Source organism: Protopterus annectens, chromosome 4.part0 (assembly GCF_019279795.1).
Source record: "Protopterus annectens isolate FY-2018-M chromosome 4.part0, PAN1.0, whole genome shotgun sequence".
In the NCBI taxonomy this organism is placed as follows: domain Eukaryota; kingdom Metazoa; phylum Chordata; order Ceratodontiformes; family Protopteridae; genus Protopterus; species Protopterus annectens.
The window spans coordinates 895,672,026-895,689,971 of record NC_056733.1 but is presented as its reverse complement, the minus strand read 5'-3'; the positions used below and the strand labels follow the sequence as shown (position 1 = coordinate 895,689,971).

Below are 17,946 nucleotides of genomic sequence, written 5' to 3'. Positions count from 1 at the left end.
AGGTCTACAAGAGGGTAGTGAGACCAGCTTTATTATATGGGTTGGAGACAGTGGCATTGGCAAACAGGCAGGAGTCAGAGCTTGACGTGGCAGAGTTGAAGATGTTAAGATTTGCACTGGGTGTGACGAGGGTGGACAGGATTAGGAATAAGTATATTAGAGGGTCAGCCCAGTTTGGAAGGTTTGGAGACAAAGCCAGAGAGGCAAGATTACCTTGGTTTGGACATGTGCTGAGGAGGGATGCAGAGTATATTGGGAAAAAGATGCTAAGGATGAAGCTGCCAGGTAACAGGAAAAGAGGAAGGCCTAAGATAAGGTTTATGTATGTGGTGAGAGAGGACATGCAGGTGGTTGGTGTGACAGAGCAAGATGCAGAGGACAGGAAGAAATGGAAACAGTTGATCTGCTGTGGTGACCCCTGACGGGAGCAGCCGAAAGAAGAAGATAACAAAGCACAGGCAGAAGCTGGAGAGATGACAGAGGTTCCTCACCAGGAGAATCCAGAGCCTCAAACATCTACCTTACACAGATAGGCTAAAAGCCCTGTCCCTCTACTCAGTCTCATACAGACTCCTCAGAGGTGACCTCTGTCTGTCATACAAAGCAATCTTAGGCTCCACCTTGATGGGACTGCTGCATATCCGCAAGTCAAGCTCCACTCGAGTAACCCACATGTGTAACCTCAACCTGGTCTGTGACATCAATAGGACTTGTTAGTGGGACAGATTTGTGTCCCAGAGACTCCCCCATCTGTGGAATAGACTCCCTCTCCACGTCAAGCAGAGTACCTCATTATCCCTTTTTAAGCACAACTTGGATAACTGGATGGGAAACAGAAAATACACCCCTGGGATTACACCTGTGTCCCTGTTGGACAGGGGCATTTAGTGCTGACTTGTCAGTACATGGGCTAAATTCTTGGCTAGGTTTGTTAGGGCCTCAGGGCTAATAGCCTAGTAACTTCCTATGGTCCTATGATGCTATGATCTCTCTCTTCCCAATCCTTTCTAACCTTCTCTGATTCTTATAGATATAATACATATTTTATATGCTCTACTAGTTATTCCTTTTTTAATGGCAGCTTCTGTTCTAGATACTACCAAAAACACTACCAGTGTTGGTCTTTTGTTTAGGACCCCCCTATTTCTTTTTCTTTGCCTATACTCTGATATCAATCCTTGATAGGGAAGGCAATCTCTAGCCTGCAGTCTGAATAAATTCTTGGCCTCTTCCCATTCTATCATCTTTCCCTCTCTAGTTATTTGCTCCCAGTACCTTGATTCCTTTCTCAGTTTTCTCCAATAAATTCCGTCCCCCTCTTGCCTGTTGTCTGCATCCCTAATTGCAGTCATCCTATCAGCAGAATCTCCTTCCTCCATTCCCGTGTTGCTTTAGTTCTTAGAATACTTTCTGCTACTTTATGGATATAATATTCATTATGATTATTGTTATTCTCCTTAAAGGCCTGCATCCAAAATCCCAGTCTTTCCTTGTTTCTTGAGCACCCCCCCCCCATTTCCTCATTCCTTTCCATTGAAATATAGTTTTCTGCTTGTGTTATGTACAGGAGCCTTAACTGTGTAGCTCTGTAATACCCCTTCATATTGGGTAAACCCAATCCGCCCTGTTCTACTGGAAGAATCAGCTTATCCCACTTGACTATTGCTGTCTTCCCCTCCTAGATAGTCCTTCAACTCTTTATTAATTGCTTTCCACAGCTTCTCCTCTGGTTGATAAAAATATGCCTGACCTGCGTATAAGACTAAAGGGACTAAAAATATTTTAACTGCTTGTGTCTTATTATCCATATCCATATAACAAACTGTGAGGCTTGGGCAGCCAGAGGAACACACTGACACCCAGTGGGAGAGTGTGCATAGACGTGTGGCTGTAGGGAAGTGTTACTTTCCTGGAAACCATGGCAACACACATGGAACGAGCATGCATTCTCAGTCCCTTGCTGGTGTCACTGTATACCACTGTTCCTCTGAATAAATGCGACTAAGGGGAGAAGATACATGGACTGCGGTCTCAGTGGAACTTATCCATCAATTGTACATTGACCCCCCATTAATATTCCAAAACGTGCACGCTGATTTGCCAGTGTGCCCGTTGTAAATCCCACAATAGACTCATAGAAAAAGGTATGATCGCCCATACTTTTTCCGTTGGTATAAAGTGCCCAAAACCTTTTTTTTTTAATAAATAAAAAAAAAAAAAAACAAAGCAATGGAGACTTTCTTTTCTCCGTTGCTTCCGTTTCAAAGCATTAATGTACTGGGTATACATTGGAACTCAAGTCCCATACGCAGTACATCAGTACAAGGAAGCAGTATACTACCACCGGTAGAAGAACAGTAATGCGCTATTATACAAAGACATTATTTAAGAAAAGTAAGTATTTTTTTCTTAAATAATGTCGTTGTATAATAGCAATAACAGACTCCATGATTCGTCCTCTTGATTAAACCATGCCAACCGTGAATAAATCTTCAATATACCAAACCACATTGTCGGTTATTGCTTAAATAAACTCTGTAAATAACAGTTTGCCTCTCATTCTCCAAATAAATGGCATAGTTTCCCCTAGATGCCAGTGATATTTATAGACTGGATATTACTCCTTTAATGCTAAGGTTTCACAAATAGCAAGTGTTTTACAATGAATTTGAATGCTTGTGGCTTTTGTGAATGAGGAATATTGTACCTGTCAAAATACAGGAAAATACATGATTTATAAAACAAAGTGTAAAGCACGTGAAAATAAAGGCCAAAGTAAATGAAAATAAAACATCATTTGGTAGCAACCTTGAAACAGCTTGCCCATAGTGTTACGAAATATGTCAGGTGTACACAAATGAGAGTTCAGAGTCTGAGTTCATTGCTGATGGTTACAAAGTTTTTGGCATTGAAGCTGAGTTTGCCTGGTGTGTTTACTGTCATGCATGTGGGTGGATTCCAAAGCTAATACAAGAAGGAAACCTTTCCAGTAACTGAATAACAAAATTGGGAGACCTGACAGTAATATTCCTCGTGTTGGAACTAGCTGTGATGTGCAGCTAACAGCTGTTGGGGGAGGGGGGTACAGTACCACCCACTTTCCTGTCGTTATGGTCCACTTATTAGATATATCTCACGTATGCTTATATTATTGTTAACAAAAAAAATACTCAGAGAAAAGACAGTGAACCCTGTTAAGGCTGTGTCTAAGAAGACAATTCTACTTCTGTATTTGTTCTCATAATTTGGGTAAGTGCTTTTGTGGTCTAAAACCTAAAGCAAATATTTAACTTTATACATTTCTATTTGATGAGATTGCAAAAATGTCTTTGTACAGGATTATAATGTGCATGTATACTTCTGTCACTGGTCTCCTCAGTGACTTAACATTAAAAATCTGAGTTTTTAATGCTTATTCCCATTATACAGAACCAATCACTGCTTCCCTTGGCTTCCTGTATAGCTTTCCATTTTATGTAAATTTATTTGTAGGAATGCATGCAATGTAGTCGTACAGCTGTAGTTCTCGTTGAGGGGAGCGTTTAAGTTTCCATCGTTTGTGTCTTTCCTCTGCAGGACTGGGATAAGTAGCCTTGCTGGTTAACCTCCGAGCATTTACCTGTGTTTAACATCAGTAGGAAATGACTTTCAGCTCATTCTAGAAAAGTTCTGCTTCTAGCTTGATGCTAGCATGCAGATACCTCTTAACTGATGGTTTACGTTACTGTATATTTCACTGCTTAATGTTACCATGCAATTATATGGGACTACAGTTCACTCATTTCCTGTATAAAAAAAAAAAATAAACTTCCAGTAATTTGTCAGATGCTATTAATGTTTGAATTTTTTTGATAATGTGGGTCTTATCTTCTGGATGATTTTAATCTGAGCATATTTACTTTTTAGTTTAGCTGCATTAGTATACTTAATATTATTTCCTACAAAGTTTTCTGAAAGTGTGTTGTTTTTAAATATTTCTCATATCTCCATATTAAAACAGCAATTGTGACGAGACCATTTTTAAATTCTTGTTCACTGGCCCAAGATACAGTATATTATCTGTCAAATGAATGTTCTTTACTATAGATAGCAAGCATCCATAGAATCACACAAAAGCTGTTATTTCCATGAATATCAGAAAAGTAGTTTGGACATTCCATTACACACACACACACACACACACACACACACACACACACACACACACACACACACACACACACACACACACACTTTCCCTGGGTTAAAATAAGCAAGAGTTGGGTTAGTATAATGCATTTGTTTACCATTGGTTTACAGCAAATGCACATTTCATTGATCATGGAGTCACATAAAATGAATATTGAATAGTTGATATTTTAAGTACACAAAATTTTTAGACTTCCTGGAGCCTGTCATGAAACAGGCCTGGGGCTCTCCAGGGATGCAGGTCCCATCCTGGATAAATGCTGCTATGGAATTACAGTTGTGTTTCTGAAATTTATTTCAATGATTATTGTATTCTTCCATTATTATATAACACACTTCTGGGAAATCATACAAATAAGAATATAAAAATATTTTAAACATCTTTATTGAATCATCACATTTAAAATATGTCATGAGTATAACTCTATTAGTAGAAAAAAGCAAACCATAGTAACTTTTTCTGTTACTTTCATGGAGTATACATGTTTTCTTTTTAACAATTTTCATTCTCTCCAACATTATATAAATTGTTCAATTCCTGTCTTCCCTTAAACCTCACTCCTCCTCCTCCTCCTGAACATGATTCTGTGTATATTGTTCCCACAAATTCCATTATTTATTTATTGACATTTGATTACCAGGAATGTCCTACTGGGTAGAAGCCCATTTTCAGTGGATGCCTAAGGAGAAAAGCTCCAAAATTGTTCCTTCCAGTTTCTAGAGTCCCTCCCCCAATTCATTTACCTCCTTTACAATATTCAATACTTCATTTACAGTCTCCTTAGAGTTTGATTTCCATTTTATATTCATTGCTTCTTTGGCAGCCTATATAGAACGTAAACCACTTGATACCAAACCTCAGAACTTCGGCTAACCCTGACTAGACAATCTGGAAATATTTCACATTATTTTTCTGTTAACTGGGTAAGTAAACTGGTTCTCAGGCAACTTTTCAACGATGACTAGAACCACAAGGGCAAGGCAAAATATGATCTATAGGGAGAGCTTAGAGAGTCAGTCGACAAGTATGTTTTAGGAAAGTGTGACAAAAGCAGTACAACCCAAAAAATCTCAAAAAGAGAGGTAAAAACATAAAAATTCCAAACTGACAAGGGATAGAAGTTAGGCTTGAACCTCATAACCAGGCAGTATAAAATAGAGATCTTAGCACTGAGCTTTCGTGCTGCCCATCAAAGAATCAGTGGCTGTAGACACTATTAGGGGAATGGGGAAATGAGCAGCCAATGGCAGCTTTCCCATATGAGGGGGAAGAAAACCAATGTGCTACTCAGTTCGGTTCTCCTGACACCTGGTGGAGGCTGACTGCAACTGCAAAATAGTAGGAACAAGGTGACCGTATGCAAGCTAATATGTAGAAGTGCAGCAGGAGCGGCTCATCCCAGGAAAAATGCATGTCACTGGGTTTTCACTGAAGGTCACCTTCAGTGGCATGTGCATAAGACTACTGAGAGGGTGGGGTTGCTTTTTATGTCTCCATCTTGCAGGCATTTAGGTCCATTTACAGGCTGCTACCCTACAGTGCAGGTTGAGGAGGGGGTGAGAGTCTGGACCTTAATATTAAAGTGATGAAGGAGGCTGCAACAGGCATGACTGATGGCCAGAACAAATATATATACGGGTGCACGCTCACACGTGCACGTGTATGTGTGTGTATGTGCATCTCACTAAGAGGCCAAGTGCTAATTGTTAAGCAGGAAAATACATGTCTATGTATCTATCTATCTATCTATCTATCTATCTATCTATCTATCTATCTAGCTATTATCTATCTATCTATCTATCTATCTATCTATCTATCTATCTATCTATCTAGCTATTATCTATCTATCTATCTATCTATCTAGCTATCTCTCCTTTTTCCATTCTCTCTATATATAGGTTCATAGGTTCATAGGTGTTTACTAGACTAATGACCACAAGGGCCTTTTTAAACCCAGCCATGCATCCCAAATCTCTGACAAGTTCTGGTACCCTTGATAAGTGTAAGCAGGGGTTTGGGAGATTAACCATTTACAGGTTACCTCTGTCCATTAGAGACATAGGTGTCAAACCAGGGATGAATTTCCAGTTTCCCATCCACCGGTCCACGTTGCACTTGAATTGGGTTAGGCAGGAACTCTGCTTCACATGGATGGGGACCCAGAGACGGGGTAGTCTCTGGGATACATAACTATCTCTCCAGCAGGTCCTATTTATATCACAGGCAAGGTTTACGTTTTTAGAATGGGCAACTCTGGTGCTGTTTGTTTTGTGGATATGCAGGAGGTCCATCAAAGTGGGGCCTGAAAATGCCCTGTATGCCAGGCATAGATCTCCCCTTAAAAACCTGTAGGAGACAGAATATAGAAATAGGGCCTTCAGGTGGTCTGCATAGGACATATTATTTATACCCTGTATTCTTTTAGTGAGGAACGTCTGTGGACGTTCCAATTGTTGAATATGCCTGGTTAGGTACATACCAAAGGAGGCATTGCACTCAATGATAGGTCTGATGAATGCTAAATACAGTGGAACAATGACTTCCTTGGATTTAGATGCCATACCTTTGTTTATAACTTGCGCAACATAGAATGATTTCCTCACCACTGTAGACACATGATGAACAAAGCCTAGATTACTATCTATGTGTGTCTCTAAGTCCCTGACTACTGGGTCAGCTCTAAGGGGTGTGTTGTCAATATTATAGTTACCTGGGATGGATGGCTTCCCAAAGGATGCTATTATGCATTTATTGGCATTTAGTTTTAGTCCATGGCTCTGACACCAGTTGTTTGTCTGTGTCAGCCCCTCCTGAAGAATATTTGTGTCAGTGTGAGATTCAATGATGGCTCCTAATTTGCAATCATCTGCAAGTTTAGGCAGCCAGAGACCACTGACATTGGCCTTGACTTCTGAAAAGTAAATGCCAAAAAGGAGCAGTCCAAGGACTGATCCCTGAGGGACTCCACTTGTGAATGGCCTCTTTGTAGAGGTGGAATCTCCAATTCTAACTTCCTGGGTCCTGCCTGTGAGCCAATTGGCTATCTACCGGGTGACATGCGGATTTGTACCTAACCTCTTGAGTTTGTCATCAATACTCGAGTGGGGAATTGTGTCCAATGCCTTGGCCAGGTCAAGACAGGCAGTGTGAATGATTTTGCCCTCATCCATTGCTTTGGTGACCTTCTCAAAGAAGTCCATTAGGTTGAGTAGGCATGATCTGCCCTTGATGAAACCAAACTGGGTTGGGTCCAGTGTCTGGAGGTTTATTATATCTCTGTTGATCATCTCCATGATAATTCTTTCCTTGGCTTTACATATAAGACTAGTGAGACTTATGGGTCTGTAGTTTCCAGGGTCTGTAGGTGGCCCACCTTTGTGCAGAGGGATGACTGTTACCTTTCACCATTCATGAGGCACAAAGCCTGTTTGCAGGCTACAGTTAAATTGTAATTCCAGACTCAGCGGCCCTGATAGGTCATGTTTCATGCTATTAAGAACATATCCTGGGATATTGTCTGGGCCCATTGATGTAGTGTTCTTGGTCTTAGAGAGAGCATTAAGGACCTGTTCCCTAGTGATAGCAGGGGGAGTTATATTTGATGATATTTCCTGAGGGAAGGTTGAGGGGTAAAGAGGGGTAAAGTTGGAGCTGAATTTATCAGCCAGGAGGTTTGCTATATCTTCCTGGCTCAGTAAAGGTGGCTCCATTTACAATGAGCTCTGCACACAATTGTGTATTGTGTGTGTGTGTGTGTGTGTGTGTGTGTGTGTGTGTGTGTGTGTGTGTGTGTGTGTGTGTGTGTGTGTGTATATACATATATATATATATATATATATATATATATATATATATATAGAGAGAGAGAGAGAGAGGGGGGGTATCATTATCATCATAATCATTAAACAGACCCCCCCTTTTCCCCATTTTCTGCATGTAGTGAGGATGTTGTGTCAGCTGTCACAGTTTCTCTCATTTCAGAGCCACTCTCCTGCCTTCTTTTACAATCATGCCTGACTGTCAAAGGTCTTCTCTAACCCCATCCATCCACTTCTTTGCTGGACACCCTAGGTTCCTCTTGCTTTCTTTCTGTCTGTCCCAAATCTTCTTCACCAGATTGTTTTCTGCATTTCTGCACATGTGCTCAATCCACCATAATCTATTCTTTTTGATGTTTTCTGTAAATGGAGCTGCTTGCCCTTCTGCTCTGATTTCCTCAATCCTTCATCTGTCCCACAGTGTGGATCCTACCTCCTGTCTTAGACGCTTCATCTCCATCACCTCTGGCTTCCTCAGCTGCTCTTCCTTCACTGCCCAGGTTTCTGTACCATGTAGTAGTACTGGTCACACCATTGTTTTGTGCACCTTACTTTTCAGCTTCTTTGGCATTCTTCTGTCATACACTACCCCGACACTGTGCCAGTTCGCTGCAGCTCCACTGATTCTATCTTTGACACCGTCATTCAGACTCTCCTTTTCCTCAACCACCCCAACACATACCCGAAGCTGTTACCTTGTTCTGCTATCTTCCCTTCTATCTAAATTTTCAGCTTCTTCTGATTTCCCCCATTTGCTACCATGACAACAGTATTATATGTCCTCAGTTTCATCCCACGTATCTTCAGGTTTGCATTCCATTTCCCTATTATTTGCTGACGTTCTTGCTCAGTGTCTGCTTATAATGGCACATTGTCTGCATACAGCAACTTTGTTGACCTGTTCCCTCTGACCTGTTTGCTGATGAAGTCTATCACCAGTATGAACAGCATTGGGCTTGTACTTCTGTCACTGGGTCCTTGTAAATAGCCTGTACTTATTTTGCCAGGGTTCCTGGGACTTTGAACCATCACAAGATTGTTCAAATAACCTTCTTGGGACTTTGTCACATGCTTTCTCTAAGTCTAGGAAAGCTCAGTTAGACTCTTTCCTCATCATTATATTCTTCTCAAGTATCTGTCTCATTGCAAATATTGAAATGGTTGTTCTGCATCCTGATCTGAATCCAAATGGCTCTTCTCCTATTTTGCATTCTTCTACTCTGTGTATTCATTTATCAGTCACCATCTCCAGCATTTCATGCAGTGTGACAGATTTATATCTCTCTTCTGCCCACAGCTGTGAATGCCTCCTTTATTTTTGTACATTGGCACTAAAATGCTTATTCTCCAGCCATATGGAATACAATTTCCCTCCATATTGCTATGAGTGCACTCTGGAGCCATTGCTCCCCTAACTTATCTAACATCATGATTGTATCTGCTGTGACTTCACCTGAGCCTAATGCTTTTCCTGATTTCATTTTCCTTAGTGCTGTTCTTATATCTTCTGTGTTGGGCTCTTCCTCTTCTCTCATTGTAAGCTGAGTCCGGGGAGTGCAGTGTTTGTGGGGCTTTCTTCATTCAGAACCTGCTGCAAGTTCTCTTCACATTTACATCTGATGTCCTGTGAGCTGGTGAGCAGGTTGTTGCTGGCATCACTTATGAAGGGTGTCTAATGGCTATCTTCTTGATCTTTCTGTCTTTGTAACCTGATAGTGTTTCTTTGTTCCATCTAGTGAGCCACTTTCTAAAAGCTGGTAGACTGCCTCAGATGCCTTGTTCTTTGCTATTGTAACTACTCTCTTAGCTTATTTATTAGCTAACCAGTATTCCTTCTTAGCCTGGTCTGGCTTTTCTATCTCCCACTTTTTCTTGCATTCCTTCTTTTAATAACTTCCTGAACACCTGCATTTCACCACCAGCTTTCCTTATGTACCTTGTTTCCATACCCGGCTTAGCTGCAAATCCATTCTACAGTCCTCCCACGTGCTGTTTGCAGGTGCTGCTATTCTTCTACAATGCCGTCTATTTCCTCTTCTTCCAGAGGTGCTACAGTCTCAAGTATTTCCTTGAACTTTTGTGTTTTCTCTCCAGTCGACTTCCAGGTCTTTAGCTTAATTTCTGTTGACCTTAAAACCTCCTCTCGCGACTGTCAGTAGCCAATTGTGTCCACCAGTGGTTTATGCTGTGGACCAACTGTTTTTCTGGGGATCACTTTGCAATCATTGATTCTACCCCAGTGCCCTTCTTTGCCCTTTCCTTACCAGGAGGGTATCTACCAGAGGTGCATTGCAGAACCATGTGTTGGCCACTATCTAGCCATTTGACAGACAGAAGTCTAGAATGTCTTATTTTTTATTCCTGTTGCCCCACCCATGTGGACCTAGGCCATCCTCATATCCTATTCTGTCCGTCTCGATATGTGCATTAAAGTCACCCATTATGAACACTAATTCATGTTGTCCTGCTTTATCTAGTTATGGTAGGTCCTACAACCCCTTCCTGAATGCAGTCTTTTCCTTGTTATTAGCACCCTGCTGTGGGACATAGGTTGAGATTATGAATACTGTCCTATCCTTAACATTGGAGTCAGATTGCTATGAATTGGTCACTAATTCTGATTACATTCCTCACTGCCTTCTGATGTCTCATCCTTCCACAGTTCCCACACTATTTTTAGCCTATCCTCTCTCTGAGTACTAGACTCTTCATTCCAAGTCAAGTGGTTGTGCTGCACTGCCGTTGTATCTTTTCTCCTGGATACATGGGATGTCCAGTCTCCTCCTTACTATCATGTCATCCACTTCCATGCTGCATCCTATCAGTGAACCTGTACTGCATGTGATGGTCTTTGGTTCATAACATACAGGTTTATTGGTTTTACGATCAGCTTTTGCTCAGCAGAGTTATCCCAGGTAACCCAAATTGGCAACTGGACACTGACCATCCATTCGCCTATTGACCAAGGGCTACTGGGCTTTATGATGGGGGACACTGACCGATAGGGGCACATAGACCACTCTCACTTTTTGCATGGGTCAATGGCATAGGTTGGAGTAGGCTGAGTCCTCAACCCCCTTATCAGTGGAAAATACCCATGTACATTTTTGGCAATATTAGACTATGTGACCAAATCAGTTAGAGCCAATTTTAACAGTATAGTGGTGAATCCTGACACAGAGTGCAGTCTGCATTCTATCTAGAGGATACAGCACACCACAGTTGATTCAAAAATCAGTTAGTCTGTACAACTCTTCTCCTAATATGTATATTTATAAATCCAAAAACAAATGAAACAGAGTCCAAACTGGCTGTAAACTTTTATTATAAAACGTAAGCGCTTTCGGGTTAAAAAAACCTTCAGCAGACAAACTTCACATAATCATGTAGTTTTCTCCAGGTAATCAACAAAGTTCGACAGTTCATCACTGCCCTGTGCCCACAACAAAAAAATATCATCAACAAATCTGGCATAAAAAATTGTTGAAGTCTTACATATATGTTCGCATTTAAAATATTTTTATCTTCCCAGAAGGCTAACACTAAATTAGCATATGAGTTGGCACAGGGTGTGCCCATGGCAACACCCTCTACCTGCCTATAATGTGTTCCATTACAAAGAAAGATGTTATATTTTAACACCAATGCTAGTGCTTCCAGGATTAAAGTATTGGTGCTCTCATCATTTATATTAACTGTATGCAGTACCTCTTTCACTGCCTTTAACCCAAATTAATTTGCGATGACTGTGAACAGACTATTAACGTCCATGGTCACTATCAACACATTCTTCAGATCTAAAGTTTGGCAAGCATCATACAATTGTGAGAAGAACTGTGCAGTGTCTTTCAAAGTCCTAGGAAAACAGGCAAGCAGATTTTTAAATTTTGCTTCTACCCATATAGATAAGTGTTCAGTAACCCCCCCCCCAAAAAAAAAAACTATTCATCTCATCAGTGTGGGTAGGGTATGGTTATGCATTTTTTTGGTAGTGCTTTAAAAATAGGAATAACTGGATGGTCAGTGCTCAGAAATGCATACAAGTCATCATCTAACACTCCATTTATTCTTAAAGCCCTTAGCTTCTTGCCAACATTACTTATATATTGCTTAACCGTCAAAGGTGAGATATTTCTATAAGTACTGATATCACTGGTTAGGGCATCCAAAGATTGTATGTATGCTGTAGTATCTATAACTGCAACAGCCCCACCCTTATCAGCTGGTTTGATAACCAGTCTGTCATCATTCATTAAATCTAGCAGTGCTTGCCTTTCCAAATAAGTTAAATTATTAAACCTGCATGTTGCATTGTCAAGATAAAGTATTATTTCATCCTCATAAGATTTTAACAAAGTATGAATTGTGGGGTGCATAACTGGTACAAAAGTACTTGGATGTTTCATAACATTAGTATAATGGCTGTTTCCCCTAAATATGCTATTCAGACTAACATTCCACCCAAACGTGCAAATCTAGTATAACTTCACTTAATACTGATGCCCAACTGGGAACAAATGATAATCCTTTACCTAAAACATTAATTTGTTCTTTAGTCAGTTGAACACTAGACATATGAAATATATTACAGTCATTAAAATCAGTCATTTCATGACTCTCCACTGTTTCACGGGTCTATATCAGAATTGCGAGCATTCACAATGTCGAATTTGACATTGTCAACACGTAAACAGCGAAACTGCAGAACATCAAAGAGGTAAATGGAAATCTCCGTAAAGGAAGATTTCCATTTATTTCAATGCAGTGCAGTCTCTGAGTTGGAATATTTAAGTAGCGGGGGGTCCAGGGGGGCTTGCCCCCCTGCTTAAATCAAGTAGGTCTATTTTTTGACTTTTTGTGATGTTTTTATTAGGTGTTTGATGTTACTGGACTTCGACGATATGGTGTTGATCATATCGTATTCGAAGTTCAATAACTTCGAGCATCTAATATAAACCCCCATTTCGCATCCCTTTGTACAGAGCGACCTCGCCTGTTTTCTGTTTTCTTCCTTATTGGTACTGGGAAAGTTGGAAAAGTCATGGAACTGCTCCTTGCTGCACAAAAAGAAGAGGATGTAGAAGGAAACGAGGTTTTCGGTCTTGTTCCCATGCTGATACTGGGCTGTTGGTTCCCTGTGTGATGCCATCAGCCTGAGCCATAGTAGAGGTGTTGCTATTGGGATCCATGGCAACCATGGAACTTTCTGCTGTCGTGGTTGTAACCATAGAAGCATTGTTCACATTTTGTTGAACATTAACATTCTGAAAAACATCACTGGGCTCAGTAGACACATTGTTGGCATGTAAATTACTTGCTACTGCTGGATTAGATTCAGTTATAGCCTGCTTACGAGGCCATGTAAAAATACAGCCTGTCATGAAGTCCTGATAGTCCCTCTGCAGCTTTTTCATCTTTTTTTGCTGCAATTTATTTTCAAACAAAGTTATATCATTCAATACATGGGTAATTTTACACAGATGTCGGTCTGTGTTATAATGCATTTGTAGGTTACTCTGTAGATCTTTTACCTCACTACGAAGTTCCTCTTCATCAGGTAAAAAGCATTCTATAAGCAAATTCATATAATAGAAGCTGGTATCTATGTTAATCTGCTGCTGCCAGCATGCTAGTAAGTCAGGACATGCATCTCCTTGTGCTGGCATACATAGTACTCTCATCCCCTTAGGCACTATTTTATATTCCAAACATGCTTCCATGTGAAACCTCTGCCATTGCAGGCATTTCAGTTTTCTTGTGTTATTATCTAAGCAAGTCAAAAGCTCAAAGAAAGTCTCATTTCTCGGCTCACCTGCAGATAGGCCATTTTCCTGTGTGTAGTTCTTCAAGTCCACCCCAAGTAAAGGATTTAAACAGCACTAGCATTGGTGTTAGAAAATAACATCTTTCTTTGTAATGGAACACATTATAGGCAGGTACAGCGTGTTGCCATGGGACACCCTGTGCCAACCCCTATGCTAATTTAGTGTTAGCGTTCTGGGAAGATAAAAATGGTACTTGCGTATTATCGCAACCACATTTTCACGGTTGTGAAAAGTGCCTACCTGTGGATAAACGAGTGGCTGAACCATTTCTAACTGCTAATTATAGTCCTTACTACTGGCCAAAAAGTGTAGATTACTTTAACGAACAGGAACAATTTAAGAAATACTATTCCTGTTTTGGCTGCATTGCAGATGCATGCCCGAGTTGCCATGGTTGGTGTCATACTGTCTGTACAAAGAACTGTTAACATTTACTCACCCACATGTAATGGTCTGCCAGGCAGGGCAGACACCTTATTTTAACACTTCCCATAAAATCATCTGGCTTTTTTTTCACATGGTATATTATATGACATGAACCTTTGTCCCACTGTGTAATGACACTTACACTTGCCTGGTTTGCATTGCTTTCTGCATATTGTTTGCATACGTTAAGCAACCAGCAGTGAAATCGGAGAAATGGTCACAAATGTGGATAATTACAACTTCAACATGACTGTGAAGTTTTAACATGTAAGAATATATAAAAATCGTTACACTTATTAGCAATGCTTTTTGTTACCGAAAGAAAAAAGGGAGAGTCTGATACTTTGTCAAATAACTGCAACGGGAGATGTTTCAGAAAATCTCACACTATCCATATTTTGCTTTTGGGCACTAAAAATTACAGCAATTGCTACCTGCCATTAAACCAATGTTAACCTATCAGGTTGAATCGTTTACATCAGCAGAACGTAGGATGCAAGATTTGAGGTGTTTGTAAGGCACGCAAAACAGGAAAAGGATTTCTTAAACAGTTCGTGTTCCTAAAAAGTAATGTACATTATTTTCCAGTACTAACAGCTTCGAATAACCATTTCAAGTGTTTCCTGCACTCCTATCAGTGCAGGTATCGGCTTTTCGCAACCGCGAAAATGTGGTTGCGATAATACGTAAGTACCATAAAAATATTTTAAATGCGAACATATATGGAAGACTTCAACAATTTTATATGCCAGATTTGTTGATGATATTTTTTTGTTGTGGGCACAGGGCAGTGATGAACTGTCGAACTTTGTTGATTACCTGGAGAAGACTACAGATTATCTTATGTTCTCAGTAGAGCACAGCAATGATACCGTTGCCTTTTTAGATGTCACATTAAATAAACATGTAACTGGTAAGTTAAACACCACCTTGCATAGGAAACCATGCTGGAGAAATCATTATTTGAATGCACGTAGCATGCATCCTAGGCGTACTTTTCATAATATTATACAAGGGCAAGGGTACAGAGTTTCTCGGCTGTGCACAGACAATAATGAGTTTTGCAAAGAAATAGACGTGTTACATTAACATCTTAAGGAAAAGGGGTATTCAAAGGAAAACTTAGAAAAAACTAAGAACAGTGTACTATCTAACAGGGAAGCCAGGGCTAGACTATGGTTTTCTCATCATAAAGAACAGCAGAGAGACAAGGTGAAGCCATCTAATAAGTATGACAAAAAACCCAAGGGAATGCTACGTTATAGTAACAATGTGTATGGGATATGTAATATTAGTAAGCAAAACTGGAAGATACTAAGAAGTGACAATCACTTGAAAGATATTTTAGATGAGAAACCCAGATTTACCTTCAAGTGAAACAGTAATATAAAAGACATGTTATGCATATAACCTGGTTTAAAAATAAGAAAAAGGCTAACCGTGTTTCCTCTGCACACATGAGAACAGGGACTTTTCCCTATAGGCATTGCAAAGTATGTTCAAATGTGAATGGTTTAAATTATTTTATGCATCCTGTTACAAACAAAAAATACACATTTGAGTTTTATGCAGATTGCCATACAGAGAATGTGGTTTACTTGGCATGCTGCAAGTCATGTCCGAGTTTTTATGTTGGAAAAACTAATTGTAAGTTAAAAGCAAGAATATTGCACCATTTGTCATCTATTAGACAGAAGGATAAACATAATGCATTGTGCCAGCATGTTTTTATGGTTCTGCATGTTACACAGATGAAAAAGGGGGGGGACATTGTCAATGATATAGAGTATGCAGAGTTAAGATGGATCATACAGTTGGCTGCTGACAACTCACCTGGGTTAAATAGTTATGTACCTTTAAAACCAGCTTTAAAGAAAAGGCGGGTCAGGTATAGAAAGTAATTGGTTGCTTTTAAAAATGTTTTAATATTTAAAGACTGTCATGATTATGTGAAGTTTGTGTGAAGGGTTTTTTAACCTGAAAGCGCTTACGTTTTATAAGAAAAGATTATGGCCCATTTGGACTCTGTTTCGTTTGTTTTTGGGTTTGTTCTTACAAGAGGTTTGGGAGGAGTCCTTAAGAAAAGCTAAGAGGCTTGTGTTTTGCTACAATATGTATATTTATTGCACAGAGACCATGGGTTAGTAATTGTTGGGCTGATACATCCTTTAAGTAATCAAAATAATACTTTTTGTTAACTAGCTCACAATTATATATAGAATGATGGACTTACAAAATCAGAAATAACAAGTTAGTTATAAAATTACAAATAAATTAGCAGCTTTACTGCACTGTTACCCCAGCCCAAGCCATCTAGGTGTTAGGTCTTTTAAGGGTCAGTTATCCTGCCATAGTAACCATCTACAACAGCATTGTTGTCCTTGCCTATATCTCTTCCCTCATTTACCTAATTATCTGTCCACCTCATTAACCCAAACAAAAGAAGTTAAACTGACCAGCTGTGTAGCTTTTTGGTCTTATGTTTAAACTGAACAGCACCTGGAGGTAGATACCTGGGTGTTTTTATATTTGTCAGAGAATTAAACCAGTCTACAGAGACAGTTTTCCTGTATAATTCACCTATTACATCATTCTCCACTCTGTGTAAAACATACCCACCTACCATATCAGTCTCCCTACTCTGTGTTCATCTTAACCGCTATTAGCTGCCCTTAAATATGTTGTGAGCCAGATTACGCAGGTAGCTACTGAACTGGAATTATTTTAACCCACAATATTGGCTATTCATCATAACTTCTGATTCTTAAGTTTCTGCACACTGGTTGACTAAATAAACAAACAGTTCAAGTTATATACCTTTGTAGGAAATACTGTCCAGGCCATCATGGAAGACAAATCAACCTGTGTGCCTTCTGTGGTCAGCCTTGTAGCACAGAGTATTCTTAGGCAGTGATGAAACTGCCTGATATTCAAAGACAGAGAACTATTACTTGAAATACACAACATGATCTGTGGCAGGTGCAAATATCGTCACAACACAGAGGCAACCCTCTCATTTAGATGGCCCAGGACAGCAACCTCCCTTTTTTCACAAATCTACCAAACTGAGACTGTCAAAAAAGTCACTTTCTAAGCTTCCTAGAACTAGGAAAGATGAGTCTCAGCATAAAAGTACCATCAGCACATCACTGCTCTCTCAGATATCAATGTCACCAGTCTGTAGACTTTAAATTGTTAACTGCCACTAATTCAGGGAATACAAACAGAAATGTCCTAGTAATCGGTAATTCCATTGTAAGGCATACAGACTCCATGCTCAGGAGGCTGGACAAGGATTAGGGTGACAGTTGTCTCTGTGGCACCAGGATCCATTATGCCATGAGGGATTTTCAGTTCCTTACACCAGGCAAATTTGAATGCAACCTTGTAGCATTCCACATGGGTGTGGGATGATTTGCAACACTCAGTCCCAAGGGATATGAAGACAGCTACTTTGGGGCTCACCACACGTGTTAAATGCTGGCAAGACTCTGGTCCTGAGTCCATTTCTACATTAACTTAACCCTGAATGATTCTTACATAAAAAAACATTAGATAACTGGCTTTAACAAGTAGCTAAGTAGTTGGTATGACTCTAGGGGGTTAGGTATGTGCCAGCCTGGCATTATGTAGAAGACAGGCCAACTTACTTTGCAAGTGATGGCCTATACCTCTCATTCTATGATTT

General features: G+C 39.9%; 1 protein-coding gene across 2 annotated transcripts in view; it reads left to right on the top strand.

Moving 5' to 3' along the window:
• Window positions 1-3,011: 3,011 nt before the first annotated feature.
• LOC122799654 (asialoglycoprotein receptor 2-like) overlaps window positions 3,012-17,946 on the top strand; it is a 308,957-nt gene continuing 294,022 nt past the window's right edge. For both annotated transcript variants that reach the window (XM_044068857.1, XM_044068858.1), the window contains exon 1: window positions 3,012-3,249. The gene's annotated coding sequence lies outside the window, so the exon portion shown is untranslated. The remainder of the gene's footprint in view (window positions 3,250-17,946) is intronic.